Raw genomic sequence first — 14,115 nt, forward strand, 5'->3', positions numbered from 1 at the left:
AGAAGTAGTCAGTCTCTCCTTTTCCTAGTCTGTATTCATCTGGATGCTCATCTGAAACCTGTGTACCATGAGTGAACCTGCTGGTACTTAAAGTAACTATGGCATAGCTTCCAGAATCACAACATGCAAGCCTCCACAGTAAGCTAAACTGACAGACGAGTAGTGATAAATTTTCCTACTTGTGCTTAATTGTATGTATCTAAGAAGTTCTTTTTTTCTACATATGTGCAATTTAGATGTCTATTTAGATAGAAATAAATAGTTATTTGTGTGCCTTATTTTAATTCCTGAAAGGATTTAAAGAGTCTCATTTTATCTTTTGTCATTTGAAGGGAAAGTAGTACCGTTATAGTCTAAAAGCTAAATGTTCTTATTGGACATCCTGCCTGTTTGTGAGCACCATACCTGATTCCTAGGAGATCTGAAAAAGCATTAGGACTTGCCCCTGCACGTCAAGTTCCATGGCTATTAGGAAGGACACTTTCAGTCATCTAAGAGAAAGAACTTTGAATGTGAGATGAGTTTTTCTCAATTTGATAAAAAAATATAAGTATTGGTTATTTAATTTTTGAAAGATTTTATTGTGGTTTGCATGAAATTTTACAAAGCAACTCAATTTTCCATTCAGCAATTCATATACATTTTGCTGCATGCTGTTAATTACAATCTCTACAATGTATTAGTGCTCATCCTACTTCCCTCTTTGTGCCCTGTTTTCATTCATCTCTCTTTTCCAACCCTTCTAACTTTCTGAACTTGGTCTATGGACAAATGCTACCCTTTCAATCTTGACTAGTTGATTGTTTTCAGGAGTGCATACCTTCCAAGGGTTATTGTTCATGTTATAGAGCAGTCTACTATTTAGCTGCCAGTTCAGCACTGGGGGCCATAGTCTCTATGCAACCAGTCTCTATTGCACAAGTAGGCTTGTCTTTTCCATGATTTTGATTTGTATTTCACATTTTACTCCCTTTCTATCCAAGACTTTCTAAAGTGACCTCTTGCAGAATGGTTGGATGTACTTGCCCATCACCATCTAGTTCTTCTTGTCTCAGATAAGTGAGAGACTGGGGTTCATGTAGCCCGAGTCCATTGGACTAACTGTTTTCATGTGCCTTTGAATTTTTTTACTCTTCTTTGTTCCAGATGCAACTTGTTGTTGTTAAGTGTCATTGAGTCGATTCTGACCCATAATGACCCTCTATAGGGTTTCCAGGGAGCGGCTGGCGAGCTTGAACCACTGACCTTGTAGTACAAACAGCTCTGAAGTCTGGCATATTAAACCACAGTGCCACACCAGGACTCTAGATGCAACTTAGATGGACATTAATAAGTTTTTAAGAGTTTAGTTCCGATTTACCACTGCAGGAAGTAGAATATTTTCTTTGTGCACTACATGATGCCAATTGACCATGATGTTTCCTGAGACTATGATCTTGAGCTCCCAGGTCCAGTGACTCATTTCTTCCCATAGGAGTTTGGTTATAGCTAAGAAGTTTTCATTATTTTACCACCTGTGTACTCTAGAGAAGTCCTGGTGTGGCGCTGTAAGATAAAGCACTGGATAACAAAATCAGTTTGAACCACAAGGTTTGCAGTTCAAACTCACCAGCCACTCCTTGGAAACCCTACATAGGGTCATTATGAGTCAGGACTGACTAGATTGCACTTAACAACAACAATATAGCAACAACAATATGCTGTATTATATCCATGAAAATCTCTGTCAAATCTATTTTTATGCATAGGTGTAGCCCAATTTGCCTTCTCAAACCCTTAATATTGCATGACCAGCTACATATCTACTCATATATTATTTCTATTACTGTTATTGCAAAATTGGGTATATTTACCTCTTGCCTTCAATGCTTGTGTTCCTCCCAGTGTCTTCATTTGCTTTGATCATGTTGTGATGATGGTATATTGCCCTTCCCTTCACCTAAGTTAATATGTGTCTACTCCTGGTGTGATGTAGGACTGAAAACCTCAAGGTTGGCAGTTCAAACCACCAGCTGCTCCTCACAAACCCTGTACAAGGTCACTATGAGTCCAAACTTACTCGATGACATTTAATAACAACAACAATCCCTAGTTAGTGATTTGGCACTGTAGGATAAACACTGAGCTGCTAACCACAAGATTAGTGGTTCAAACCCACCAGATGCTCTTTGGAAACCCTACGCAGTGTCACTATGAGTCACAACTGACTTGACAGTACTTAGTAACAACAGCGAAATCGTCCCATCTCTGGTAAACATCAAAGAATGGATTTGAGTGTGTGTGTGTGAATACCTTTTCTTGATATTTTACAATATTGGTCTCATACTATAGTTTTCTGTTGTGATTCACTAATTTCATGCAGTTTAATGTCCTCTAGGTTTATCCATATTATGAGGTGTTTCACAGATTCATCACTATCCTTTAACATAGTCTAGTATTCCATTGTGTGTGTACCATGGTTTGCTTATCCATTCATCTGGTAATGGACTTTTAGGTGGTTTCTGTCTTTTTGCTACTATGCATAGTGCTGTGTTGAACATTATACTTATTCATGTCACAGCATTTATTTCCGTAGAAAATATGCCTGGTAGTGGATTATATGGTATTTCTATTTCCAACTTTTCAAGGAAGTGCCATTCTGTTTCCCAAGATGGTTATACCAGTTTGTAACCCCAATATTAGTGTATAAGTTTACAGTGTCTCCACACTCTCACCAGCATTTGTTGTTTTCTGTTTTTTTTTTTTTTTAATTTTTGTTATTAATGTTGGGCTGAGATGTTATTTCATTGTTATTTTGATTTGCATCTCTCTAATGGTCCATTCCAAAGAGAGATGATCTAACAAAATGCAGAAATCATTGAACAATAGCATTAATATTACATGCAAGTAAAATTTTGCTAAAGTTAATATGAAAATGGCTGCTACTATACATTGACAGAGAACTTCCAGAGATTCAAACCAGATTCAGAAGAAGACATGGAATGAGGGATAGCATTGCTGATGTTAGTTGGATCTTGACTGAAAGCAGAAAATACCAGAATGATGTTTGCCTGTGCTTTATTGCCTATGCAAGGGCTTTCAATTGTGTGGCTCATGACAACTATAGACAACACTGTAGAGAATGACTATTCCAGAATACTTAATTGTGCTCATGAGTAATCTATACATAGACCAAGAGGCAGTTGTTCAAACAGAATAAGGGAACATTGAAAGGTATGTGCCAGGGTTGTATTCATTCACTATATTTATTCAATCTGTATGCTGAGTAAATAATCTGAGAAACTGGGATATATGAAGAAAAGCATGGCATCAGGATTGGAGGAAGACTCACTAACCACCTACGAAATGCAAACGACACAACCTTGCTTGCTCAAAGTGAAGAGAACTTCAAATACTTACTGATGCAGATCAGAAACCTTCAGTATGGATTACACTTCAATGTACAGAAAACAAAGATCCTCACCACCTCACCATATAAATGGAGAAAAGATTGAAGTTGTCAAAGACTTCATTCAGTTCGAATCAACCATCAACACTCATGGAAGCAATAATCTTTGGAGGTTTTCAGAAACTATGGGATGTCCCAAAGGCTTCTTAGAAATCTCTCAGGGGCTAGTATTGTGTAATGAGATATGAAACACAGCTAATACAGAACATTAAACTGCATGAAATTAGTGACTCACAACAGAAAAATGTAGTATGAGACCACTATTGTAAAATATCAGGAAAAAATATTCACACACATACACACATATACATCCATTCTTTGGTGTTTACCAGAGATGGGATGATTTTGTTGTTGTTGTTACTAAGTACCGTCAAGTCAGTTGTGACTCATAGTGACACTGCGTAGGGTTTCCAAAGAGCATCTGGTGGGTTTGAACCACTGATCTTGTGGTTAGCAGCTCAGTGCTTATCCTACAGTGCCAAATCACTAACTAGGGATTGTTGTTGTAATTAAGTGCCATCGAATCAGTTCGGACACATAGTGACCTTGTATAGGGTTTATGAGGAGCAGCTGGTGGTTTGAACTGCCAACCTTGAGGTTAATTGTTTCATGAATCACACTGAAGAAGACTGAAGTCACTATGCCTTAGGATAAATCCAGTAAACAGTAAACCATCAAGGGTTTTCATCAGCTACGCAGAAAAACCAAGTGACTGATTATGGCCTTTTGAGAACATAATTTATTCAGTGCTTTTCAGTCAGGAAACAGGTAGGGAGTTCTCCTCTGGAGGACAGGCACTGTACTATACACTAGAGGTAAAAAGATAAATACGATAATGTTTTCTTTGATGAGCTCTTATTCAGGAAGTGAGGAGCATACTCACAGTCAGATAGATTTCATTCCAGGATGACATTATGGATTACTTGTCTGAGATTTTGTATAACACTATCCTGTGCAAATGAACAGGGTATATGTATGTGTGTGTGTATATACATATATATATTTGTTGTGCTATTGTGTGTAGTCAATTCTGACTAATAGCAACCCTATAGGGCAAAGTAGAGTCCTGGTGTAGCACTGTAAGATAAGCACTGGACTGTTGCCCACAAGATTGGTGGTTCAAACCCACCAGCTGCTCTTTGGAATCCCTAGTCAGGGTTGCTATGAGTCGGAATAGGCTCGACGGTTCTTAACAGCAACAATAGGCTAGAGGAGAACTGCTCTACAGGGTTTTCAAGACTGAAATCTTTATGGAAGCAGATTACTGGATCTTTTTCTTATGAATTGATTGGTGGATTAAAATAATTAACCTTTCTATTAACAGTTGATCACTTCACCATTGTTCCACCCACGAGGGTTCCTTTTATATATATTTAGATTAGCATTTATGGAAACAAAAGAAATACATTTTCAGGTAAACTCTGACAAAGTACTGACTGTTGTTGTGAAGTGCTGTCGAATCAGTTCTGACTCATGGCAACCCTGAATAGTGTTTCCAAGGAGCGACTACTGAGTTTGAACGACTGACCTTATGGTTCAAATAGGCCTTTTGGTCCTGTGTTTTTCCATAGTGCCAAACCAGGACTCCTGGTAGACAACTTTTGTCTCATCAAGTGCTAAAATCTGTGACTAAAATCACAATTGTAGTTCATGAAGTGAATTACTACACATGTGGTACCTTGGGTAGTGAACCACAGAATTGCTTGTAAATCATCCATTTTATTCAAGCTAGTAAGTGAGAAATATGTGGATTTTTTACAGTATGCTTATTATTTTTAATAATTTAAGGATCACGTTGCTTGAAAGGATATTCCAAATGCTTAAAGGGTCTAAAAGAGTTGTGTGAGAGCAGGATGACAGAGAATATATAGAGGTATGGATTGTATCCTCTAAGAGTCTACACTTGGAAATAAACTTCCTGGAAAGTATGTCCAATGTAAATTATGTATATTAAGTCTTCATTTTAACCAAAACAATATTTACCAAAAGAGATGAATGTTTGTGAGTTCAAAAGAAATAAAATTATGCCTTTATTTTATTTATTTTTATACAGCATGCCCTTTATGTAGATATTTCTTAAATCAAATGCTTGAGTTTGTGTGACTATTTCCCAAGTCAATCTATGCTTTCTGAGTTAAAAACCAAAGAAGTCAAATGTACTGCAATTCAGAGAGGAAAACACTTTTATTTTTTCCAAATAAAGCTAATGCAATGCAAGGTACTACTAAAGCAAAAATATTGCTCTTAGTTACTTAGTCACAACAAATAGATTTCTGTTGGAACTGGTTTGCACTCTACAAATCTGAAAGCTCTTTATACTAGTATATCACAACCAATAAGCTGCCTAATATATCTTAGAACCATTGGATATAGACACATAGAAAAAATAAGAAAAAAATCACAAAATACTGTGAAACAGCTTGTGTATTTCCTTTCTATCTGTCTTTAATCTAGCAGTATACTCTTGATCTAAAAGAAATATCACCTTTCAAGTTTCCTTGTTGTCAATTATTTAAAACTTCACTTCTGGGAGTATAGCATGTGAGAACACAATACATTTTTACATTCAAGTACTATAAAAATGAGCTAGTTATTTATCACAATGCCATATTTGAAATATGTTTTTGGCCCTTACAGTACCCAAGAAAATGGTAAATAAATGTTTATCTGGGCAAATCAAACAGTAACCAGAGGACAAGAGGATGTGAGCAAAGTACTATAAAGAAGATAATGTATTCCATCTACAATTTACATTAGTGTTCATAATTGACCTAATAGTTCTTAGTTGTGATTTTATCTTGTGAATTCTTGCTCTTTGCTTTTTGATGCTTAGTTATTTGTCTAATTGCATCTGCCTAGCAAGTGTTGACTATCATGGCTTGCATTTTTGTATTTATTTTAATTATCACTGAAAGACACCAAAGATAAAACAGTGTATTAAAATAAAGACAATAAATATTGATACTTATTTTAATGACCTGTTCTTTGTTTGCTCATACCTTCAGAGAGGTGAATATCCCATAAACTAACCAATGTATTTGTTAACAAAGGGTTCGTTGTTCAAAAATTTTATTATCTGCATGCATCTTTTTGTTTTCCTTGAGGTCCAAGCTACAGATCCTATCAGTCCCAGTGTTTTCAGAATATGTTCATCAGATACTAAAGGAGTACTTTCTATTTTATCCAAAGACAAAATATAGCCATCTTACTCTTAATTTTTTTTTTTTTTTACCTCTGTCAGAACTTTATGAGGAAGGCAAGAGGAAGATCATATTTTTTAAATGTTTTTATGTGCCAGGAACTATGTTGGGCTTTTTCTATGTATGCTGTTATTGCTAACTACTGTCAAGTCAGCCCTTCACTTATGACAATCCCATTAGTTATACAATAGAACTAAACATTGCCAGACCTTACACAGCTACATGATGGGTTGTATATCAGATCATGTGACACATAGGGTTTTCCTTCTCTCATTTTCAGAAGTAGATCACCAGACTCTCTTTCCTAGTCTGTCTTAGTCTAGAAGCTTTGTTAAAATGTGTTCAACATCATAGTAACATGCAAGCCTCTACTGACAGATGGAAGTAACTGCTCATGAGATGCACTGGCTGAAAATTGAAACCTTGAACCGGAGTCTGTTGCATGGAAAACAAAAATATTATCACTGAGTATTTCCCCAATCTATATAATCTCATTGAATCATTCCAACAACACTTCAAATTAGTTTTATTTCCCCTATTTTATAGATGAATGAACTGAGCCTTAGATTGCTTAATGTTTTCTACAAGGTCTATTAACTTCAATGTGCATAAACTTTCACTCTATGTTACTGCCTGCTAAGAGATGGCATTATTCTGTTACTGAATGGCTGTGATTTAGAGAAAACAAGATGGGGCAAAATCTACCCATTAATGCAGGCCAGGGTTTAGAGCAGGGGTGGGGAATCTTTTTCTGCCAAAATTTGTAACATTATTTGTGGGCCATACAAAATTTTCAACTTAAAAATTATCTTGCTATATTTGGTCAAACATTTAATTGTCACCCCTAATGTGATGGCTGGAGTCCTGGTATGGTGTTGCAAGATAATGCACTGGACTGTAGATGAGTTGAACCACCAGGTTGGTGGTTCAAATCCATCAGCTGCTCCTTGGGTACCCTACACAGAGTCATAATGCATTTGAACTGACTCGACAGAACTTAACAAGAACAACAATGTGATGACTGGAACTGTGGTTGCCTTGGCAGGGCCAGGCCAAATGATTTGAAGGACATTACATGGCACGCAGGCAGGACATTCTCCACCCCTGGTTTAGAAAGATTTAACTAAGTCTAAGTCTTGGTGCTCTGGTAGTGTAATGGTTACGAATCAGGCTGCTAACTTCAAGGTCAGCAGTTTGAATCTACTAGGTGTTCTGAGGGCGAAAGATTAGGCTTTCTGCTCCTGTAAAGATTTACAGCCTCAGAAACCCTGTACAGGGTCACTATGAGTCGGAACCGACTCCATGGCACACAACAACAACAACAACAACAAGTCCTGGTGTGGTACTGTAGGATAAGCACTGGATTACTAACCACGAGGTTGACTGCTCAAACCCACCAGCCATTCTTTAGAAACTCTATGCAGGGTTGCTATGTGTTAGAATCAACTCAATAACACTTAACAACAGAAACAAAATTGAGACCAATATTCAGAGTTTGAGGGAATTGAAGTTAGTCCAGTAGAAGTAAGTACCAGGGGATCCAGTCTAGAGTATCACAACAGATAGAAGTTGTTGTTAAGTGCAGTCAAGTCAGTTCCAACTCATAGAGACCCTGTATAGAATTTCCAGTGCTGTAATTCTTTCTGGGAACAGAAAACCTCATCTTTCTTCTATGGAACTGTTACTAGGCTTGAACCACTGACCAATGCTTATCCTACACAGCCACATTGCTCCCAATAGGTAGTGTGCTACTATTATCATTTCTATTACTACTAATATAAGAGTGATCATTACCATTTAAATAGGGCCTCACAGGCCTCACATACAAATAGCTTTAATGGGTGTTATCTCATTTATTGTCAAAGCAATTTTGTAAACTATCTAGAACAGGTTTTTATTATTTCTATTATGTAACTTCCTTCCTTCCTTGCTTTCTTCTTTCTTTCCTTTTTCTCTGCTTCCCTCCCTTCCCTCTTCCCTGCCTTTTTTTCCCTCCCTTCCTTTTGTTAGGGCAGTCATGTTCCAAATATAAATGTTGAGGGCAGGACAAGAGACTGAGATTTTGAGCTGAGAAGTATAGAGACTTTTCATGAACCTTATTTGAAAGCCCATGTTTGTGAAATCTCAATGTTTGGAAATGGTATTAATGGGCACAAATGATTTCTACTAATGTGAAGCCAAAAGAAGATAAAGGCTAAAGCTTAACAACAACAACAACAAAATTGTCACCAGGCTTCACTGAGGCAGGTTAACTGTCATTTTCTTGGGAGCAGACATGAATGATCTGAACCCAGAGACCTTTGACTGTAGTCACAGGACACACTCATGGTGTCTACTCTGCAGCGATAACCAACTGTACCTGTTACCAGAGAACTGCAAGGTAGCAACAATTAGGCACCGGTTTTCCATGTCATTATGTCCACTCATAGGGTACATTACAACTTTACCCTCTGATTCTACATTTTAAACCTTGGCAGAAAAAAATTGCTTTATATTTGCTGTTATGTTTAATGATTTGTGAAATCAACAGTTACACAGGTTGCCACTCTGTCAGTCTTCAGGTTGTGATTTCTCTGTTTTATGTCTACTACTTGACCTCTTTACCATCCCTACATCTGGTTGTTTCTTCTTTATCTTTCTTTTCAGGTGTATTACTTCTGAACCTTATGAAGATCTGTGCTCAAGAAAGCACCAAAATGGGCATAGGACATGAACAGATTCTTACCAAGGAGGAGATCTGGGCACCCAACAAATATATGAATAAATGTTCATGATCACTAGCCTTTAGAGAGATGCAAATCAAAACAACAATGAGATATCATCTCATACTAGCAATAACAGCAAAGATCAAAAAAGTAGAGGACAATAAATGCTGGCGAGGATGTAGAGAGACTGGGACACTCCTGCACTGTTGGTGGGATTGCAAAATGGTCCAACCACTCTGGAAAGCAATATGGCACTTCCTCAGAAGGTTGGAAGTAGAAATACCTTATGCTCCAGCAATTCCTCTACTTGGTATTTACCCACAAGAAATATGAGCCATAGCATGAGTAGATATATGCACACCAATGTTCATAGCAGCACTATTTACAATAGCAAAAAGATGGACACAGCCTAAGTGCCCATCAACTTAAGAATAGATAAACAAAAGGTGGTACATACACACAATGGAATATTATGCTACCTTGCAGAATAACAAGGAAGCTGTAAGCTATCATATACCATGGATAAACCTTGAGGACACTATGTTGAGTGAAATTAGTCACAAAAGGAGAAATACTGCATAGGACCACTATTTTAAAAGACTAAAAAAAGAACCCATACCAAAGGGGGGTGGGAATTATTTGCTGGTTACCGTGATGTGCGGGGTAGGTGTTGGTCACAGATAAGGGGAAGTGAGGAGAAGGAGGGGAAGGTGGTACACAAGGTAGGGAACAGACACAGGATAGTTTGGGTGCTTAGGATGGGGGCAATACACAAAAAGGGGGAGGGGAATGGAAGAACAAGGCTGATGGGAAAACAATTAGGCAGGTTTGCATGGGATAAGTGGGACAAAGGTAAATAATGATGTATGCATAACCTTGGAACAACAGGGCTATGGGATACAGGAGTTGAGACATTCTTTGAGTGGGTAAAAGGGAGAAATAATGTTAAGATGCTTGGCTGTCTTTTGGATCTTGGTTTCTCTTGCATAACATTATAAAATAGACAATTGAGAGGGAGAGAAAGGAATAGCCAGAAATATCACCATAGAAAGCTGTTAATCCATCTTCAGCCTATAACTGATTGGACTACCTAACATGGGGCTACAACATGCCCAGTGAAGGAGGCTTCCTGTGGAGCCTCTGCATTACATAAGACCATAGGTGGAATCCTGAACCCCATCCAGATCTTCTGAGGTGGGACATTTCCACTGGAAAGGACAAGCAGACCAGCCTGGAGTGGCTAGAAAAGCAGAAGAAACTTCTTGAAAGAAAGACTGACAGGAAAAATACAAAATAATAATGGCAGCCCTACTGACTACTACAAGAACAAGCAAGTTGCTCACCCAGGAGATATCAAGGCAAGTGGTCAGGTTCCCTCAAGGCAAACCCCCTTCCAAGACTAAGACTCAATGGGAATACACGAGCAGACATACGCTCTGACTCGTGATCATGTTGGTCACAGATAAGGGGAAGTGAGGGAAAACCAGTAATGAAGCTGCAAGCTAAGCCCTCCCACATTCAATAGACTCCTGTGAACCGGGGTGGAGACCTGGTTGGCACAGAGGACTAGAGTGGAGAGTGAAGCAGAGGTGTCTAGCTGATAAGAAGAGAGGGCATATGCACAAGAATATCCACACTTGCTGATAATACCCAGTTGACCTGGCTTCAATTGATCAGGACTCAACCAGAAGAAGAAAGAAAAGGAAAAAAAAAAAGAGTAATATGATACAATTTGATGAACTTGACCTACACCTATGGATGCAGTAGCTCAAAAGAGGATCATCTTTGCAGCGAGGATCATTTCCACCCCCTCGATACACAGGGTAAACAGTGATGGGCAATTTGGACATTGGCTACCCAAAATGGGGAGCTACAAAGGCAAGGAGTGACTGGCTTACAAACTTCCAAGAGGGAGCCTAGATCCAGAGGGCATGGAGGAGGGTAGAATATCTACTGAATAGTATCCAATCTGTCTGGGTGGGGCTGATGAAAGGAGATGGAGATAGCACTCATGTGGCACAATAGTGAATACTTGCTATCAGAACTGACTGTGAGGGTTGTAAAAGTAAATTTGGAAGTTTTGTAGTGAAAGAAGGGAAGTGATTGACTTTGCAGTCTAGGAGTGGAGGTCCCTGGGACCATCAAGGGAGAAGAGCGGAATCCAGGACCCTACTCAGAGAATTAGTGATGCCAGAGATGGAGGCAGAGATGATGATATGGAGAGATGGAGTGGCTGGGAACTTTAGACCCAGAGAGGGAGAGGGGCTGGGTGTTGATGACCAGGGGCTTTGCTTGGTTGATGATGCATGGAGGAGAGTGTAACCATGGCAAATGAAACGATGTACGATAGGATGAATGGATAGGATGAATGTAAAGCTAATGTTTTCTCATGTAAACTCTCACATAATTCACATATAAAACATTAAAAAGGAAAAGAAAGCACCAAAAGCATTTCTGGAAAATGTTCATAATGTTTCCAATGTGTGTGGCACTTGTGAGCTTGCACTGTACTTTCACATAAAGAAGTTCATTTAATTTTTGTTTTTTAAGTTTTTATAGTTTACATGGGAGAACATCAGTTTTACATTCATCCTATCATATTGCATTTCATTGCAATAATTACAGTCCACTCCATGCATCATCATCCAACAGCATTTGCTTCTATTCCCTCTGTTTTTTTTTTGGATGTACACCAAAGCAGTCAGGATTATATAACCATTCAAACAACCAAAGGGTATACCCTGCAAACCTGACTCCTGGCTGCCAGCACACAGCCCCTCTCCCTTTCTGAGCCTAGAGTCCCCAGCCACTCCATCTCTCCACCATCATCTCTGCCTCCATATCTGGCATCATTGGTACTCTGGATAGGGTCCCACACTCCGCTTTTCTCCCTTGATGGTTCCAGGGTCCTTTGCTCCTGGACTGCAAGGTCAACCACTCCCCTCCTTTTGTTACAAAATGTCTACCTTTACATTTGCAACAATTGCAATTAGTCCTGATAACAATTATTCACTATTGAACCACAGAGTCTTATCCCCATCTCCTTTCACCAGCCCCATCTAGACAGGTTGGAAACCACTCAGTGGAGAGTCTACCTTCTCCCACACCCTCTGAAACTAAGGTCCCTCTTGAAAACTTGTAAGCCTGTCTCTTTGTGCCTGAAGTTCATTTAATTTTCAGGATGCCATTTAAAGCAGCCAGGACAGGATTTGAATCTTTCCCTTTTTGTAGATGAGCAAGCTGGGGCTCAGGAAAGAATTAAGTGGCACACCTGATACGTGGCAGGGCCTATGCTTGAAGCAAGGTCCTGGTTTTTGGTCCAAAGAGGCAGCATTATTTAAGGAGCATGAATTAAAGAAGTCTGAAGTTTGGAGCTAGATAAATCTGGGTTTACATCCTAGCTCCAGAGTGTCATCTAGAAAAAATGTCAGAGTTTGGTTGAAATAAAAAGTAAAGAGTTTTTATTAAGAAGCAAGGTAATTTGCAAATTGGGTTCTGAAGCAAGTGATCCAAAGAGGAGTGTTTTGAACTAAATGATCCAAAGATGAAACAGTTCAGGGAGGTTTTTAAGATAACATAAGGAACTTCAATATAAATGTAGTGATTGATTGATACTTGCATATTAATTATAAAATTGGGTGAGGATACATGTAATTGGTAGGAAAATATTGGGAACTTCACTAAAAATTCAGTGATTGGCTGGTATTTAGGTAGTGATTACAAAATTGGTTGCATCTGACCTCAAAGCAATCATGAGCTCTTTGGTTGATGACATGGAGGAAACACATAATTCTTGAATAAGCATCTGTTCTCAGAATTGATTTTGACTCAGTATTCTGAACAGGGTGTATTGTTAAGCAAGCAAAATCACATTTTTACCTAAAACTGTTTACTGAGTAAAGTTCTCAGGATAAGTGGATTATTGCAGAGATGTCAGACTGCATTTTGTAATGTAGAAGTTACATTTAATTCAAAATGGAGTTTTTGTCCTATTACTTAAGCATAGCTACCACCCCATGTGGAGTCCTGGTGTGGCACTGTGGGCTAATGTGTCAGACTGCAAAGTTGTTGTTTGAACTGCAAGGTTGGTGGTTCAAGCTCACCAGCTGCTCCTTGGAAACTCTATACAGGGTCACTATGTGTCAGAATTAACTCGATGGCACTTCACAACAACAACAACCATCACATGTTTGGAGTTTAGAGTTAATTTTTGACTGCTGTTAATGGTTTGCACAGTATCTATTTGGTCAAGCCATTGATAAATCATTTTGAACTTTAGTTTGTTCTAATATATAATATACACTCACAGGTTTACTGTGTCAGTAGCGAAGAAAAAGCAGAGAATTGTGATCGATACAAGATATTCATTTTAAAAATTAATAATTGACTGTCTTTCATTCAAATCCTTGATTCTGATATGCCTATAACTCCAAACGTGAGCAAACAAGTCACATTTAAAGTTATAATACTAATCTATTTTTTAAATTTGCCCAGCCAAGTATTTATCCATGGGCATAAAATTTTTTAGAGAGAAAATTGTGATTTTAATTTATTTGTGAACTTGCTCAAGTCTGGAAGAACTCAGGGATAGCCAGAACTAATAGCAGGTTTGCCTTTGCCGGTACAAGGTAGTGGCACTAGCCTGTGGTTGTGATCTCCATTTTGGACAGTGTCACATTAAGACTCAAGCTCTTGGTAAGCAGAGCACATTACACTGCCACACAATAATTTATATCATTTATGGTCTCAGCCAATAACACCC

This window comes from Chrysochloris asiatica, unplaced genomic scaffold (genome assembly GCF_000296735.1).
Source record: "Chrysochloris asiatica unplaced genomic scaffold, ChrAsi1.0 scaffold00058, whole genome shotgun sequence".
Taxonomy (NCBI): domain Eukaryota; kingdom Metazoa; phylum Chordata; class Mammalia; order Afrosoricida; family Chrysochloridae; genus Chrysochloris; species Chrysochloris asiatica.